Below are 3,562 nucleotides of genomic sequence, written 5' to 3' on the forward strand. Positions count from 1 at the left end.
ACACATCAACCTTTACGGCCAAGGCATCATTGTTACTAACTTCATAAAGCCCGACAATCTTTAGTGTAGATCCTCTTGAGGCCCAATGTGATTCATTGCTTGCCATAAACTCAAGTAATTACTCGGCCTCATCGGGATACTTGTTGCTAAGGGAACCACCCACTGCGCCATCAATGAGTTGGCGAGTAGTATAATTCAGCCCGTTGTAAATGATTTGTATTCATATCATGGGGCAAAACCATGATGGGGGCACCTTCTAAGGAGATCCTTGAATCTCTCATAGGCTTCAAACAATGTTTCGGACTCCCTTGTTTTAAAGGTTGAAATTTCTTGTCTCAACTTTCGCGCTTTGCTTGGCGAGAAAAATACCTGCCCAAGGAATTTCTCAACCATATCCTTCCATGTTTTTTTATGGACCCGAGAGGCAGATGATGCAAGCCAGCGATAAGCTCCATCTCTCAAACTGAATGGAAATAGTCTCAAAGCGGATAGCATCGTTTGACACCCCATTTAATCTTGAATGTAGAGCAAATTTGGAGGAACCGGAAAGGTGGTCATGTGTATCTTCATTTGCAAGGCCATTGAATTGAACCAAGTTCTAGACCATGCCGATTGTACTTGCTTTAATTTCAAAGTTGTTGGATGCTATGGATGATACTTGAACACTAAACTCATCACCTGTGAATTGGGGTCTTTCATACTCGGATAGAGTGCGTCGCTCTTCGGCCATGATTGAAGACTCTCTATCCTCAATTTCAATGTTACGTGTACCCGACACTTTCACCAACTACATCAATCTCTGATGTAAGGTTCTTTCAATCTTACTATCCGTTGTAATCAAGATCGGAAGGATTTGAATGTGTCATGCGCAGTACCTTGCAAAAACCAAGAAAAAAATGATAGAAAAGTTAAGATCAAAGGAAAACAAAATAGCTATAACAAATGAGTAAAGAATTGAATGGCTAGAGTAATAAACTAAAGGTTTTCTAGAATTCCTTAAATTACCCGGCAATGGTGCAAAAAACTTGATTGCTTCCCCATAAGTGTACGAGGGATCGCCATGTAATACCTCACTGTGAGAACACGAGGATCGTATTCCCACTAGGGCTAAGGATCTCCTATTACTCCTTCTCTAGCTATTATCTAGCCTAAGATCTCAAGAGATGGAATTTACTCTACAAGGTATAATTAAACTAAAACAAGATTATGAACAAATTTGAGAGAATAAACAATAAGCAAGCAAGAAAGTTGATGTAATGAAAAAGGCCTATGGATGTGGATCCCCTTGAGGGGTCATCATGAAGCATGGATCATGAACAAAAGATGCAAGAGTAAAATGGACCATGAGATTCCAAGATTAGAACAACCCCAATTCTCGGGCGATTGAACCCTAATCCCATATGAACATAGATAAGAATTTCTTCCAAACTCCACATTCCCTACGATTGCATTAAGTAGGAGGAAATCTCACTTAGGAGTAAACCTACTCGTCTTGGATTAAACCTACATGGAGGGCTACCAAACACATGATTTCTCGGCGTGATGATACAAGTATCCCCTTCTAATCCATTCATGATCTAATACATGCGAGCAAGTCACATCTACATGCATCACTCATAAAAGAGCTACGGATTTTTCCTTAGTGTAGCAGTTAGCATGAAAACAATCGATTAAATCTCAAAATTTCCCAACCATAAAATTAACAAGTAATCATCGAAAATACTTGATAAACCCCACCCCCACCCCCCAAGGTTCACCAATACCCAGTGCCCTTGGGGGTCTAGTGTGTCATTGACAAGTTCCCCTTGCTTATATCCCGCAAGTGCACGGGCTTGTCGAAGTAATAATCCCGGGTGAGCGGGGTCGAATCCACAGGGAGTAGGGAGTGAAAATACTTACTTTGATTCTTAGCTATGTAGAAGATCAATTGTGATAGCTGTGAAATTGATTCAATTCTCAACAATAAAATCAACAAGTGAAAGAGCAAAAGTAAGAAGAGGGTAAGGCAATCGATAAAGATGGGGTACTCGGATAATGCTTCACCTAGGATAATCGCTTCAAGTGCAAGAACTCTCTATTACGCTTCCTAATCAATGCAATGGTGAGTCGTGGAAATCCTTACAAACATAGTCCCAAATCTAAGGTCAACTATGCCTACCTCTATACAGGTCCCGGAGGAGAAATTAAACAATCTCAACACCTCGCACTCGCATAGAGTTGCAATGAACTCTAGGGATTCCAAGTGATAAATCTCTTCCTAAATATAGACCTAACCCTTTGGTCGAGTGGAAGGTCCCTAGCCACAATTAAGCCCTAGATACTAAGATCCTCTCAATGCTTCACTCCATTGCACGCGCAACTAGGCCCCAGTGGAGGTTCATCCCTTAGACCACTCACTCTATTATGGCGCAAAGAACTCAAGGAGCGGAGGTAGAATCTATCACGCGGAGGAAAGGGGCGCTCCTATACCTCTCGACTCACCCTCTCAACCCTCTCCAACCTAGCTTTGTCTAACGCTCGTGGTGTGTCACTCACTCACAAGGTTACCAACAAGAACTCTAAACCCTAGTGTCACTCTAGGGGAAATGTTCATGCCATCAAGCATTCAAGGTTGGAACTCACAATAAACATCAATTTATTGAAAGCATAATAAAGAAGTTCAATGAAACGAATACATCCTAGGGTTCACAATCATCCAAGTACCCACTAGGGGTTTAGCTCTCCATGGAGCTTAATACAATCAAAGAAATCGAATGTAAAAGCAATGAATCCATAAAGAAACCCCCTTGATGGTCGTGTCGATGGTCTTGTGGAGAGTCCTCTACTCGTCGTCCAAAGATTCCTTTGTCCGGTATAGGATACGCCTCGATCGAAGCTCCCCTACCAACCTTCTTCCTAATGGAATCACGATGTCAGAGCCGTAGAACCTCTCCAAAACCTTGGCCAATACCACTCGAAACCCTAGCCGAAACCCTCTCACAAGTTGGGGAAAAGATGCAGAAAAGAATACCAAAATCGGGGCTGAAATCGGCTTTAAATAGGGCGGGCGACTGCACGGGCGTGTATGATGTCACACGCCTCTGTGGAATTTCCACACGGGCATGGATAATTTGCACACGTCCGTGTGGATTCTCTGTTTCTCTGATTTCTCGGCCGGGCTACTACAGTACTATGCCAGAAATACTCCCGAATTCCATACTTTTATTGGGGTAACGCAAACGGGCACACGTTTACGTCGTGAATCACTTGCCTCTTCAATGATGTGCACGTTTGTGGATCTCTTGTTCTTATATGCATAAATCAGAATGTTTGAGTGTGACTTCCTTTGTGCCCCTCCAAATGAATGTGCTCACTCGAATACGAGGAGGTTGGCACACACTCTAGCATCTCACACCTGACCTATGTCTTCGCGTTTGAACTTTAGCAAGATCTCCTCCAAAATAGGTGCATTATGATCCACATTGGCCTATTTCCTTCATACTCGGCCTCACAACCCTACCTCCATAAAAGTAACATAAAAACGCACATATTAATGTAAAAACCTGAGAAAAGTAATGCTCAA

General features: G+C 42.4%; 1 non-coding gene across 1 annotated transcript; it reads left to right on the forward strand.

The window, feature by feature from the left end:
- The first annotated feature begins 235 nt into the window (after positions 1 to 235).
- Positions 236 to 342, forward strand: LOC120253462. Its single transcript, XR_005534281.1, has one exon. It is a non-coding gene; the product is annotated as a small nucleolar RNA R71 (small nucleolar RNA).
- Positions 343 to 3,562: the final 3,220 nt, after the last annotated feature.

This window comes from Dioscorea cayenensis, unplaced genomic scaffold (genome assembly GCF_009730915.1).
Source record: "Dioscorea cayenensis subsp. rotundata cultivar TDr96_F1 unplaced genomic scaffold, TDr96_F1_v2_PseudoChromosome.rev07_lg8_w22 25.fasta BLBR01000089.1, whole genome shotgun sequence".
Classification (NCBI taxonomy): domain Eukaryota; kingdom Viridiplantae; phylum Streptophyta; class Magnoliopsida; order Dioscoreales; family Dioscoreaceae; genus Dioscorea; species Dioscorea cayenensis.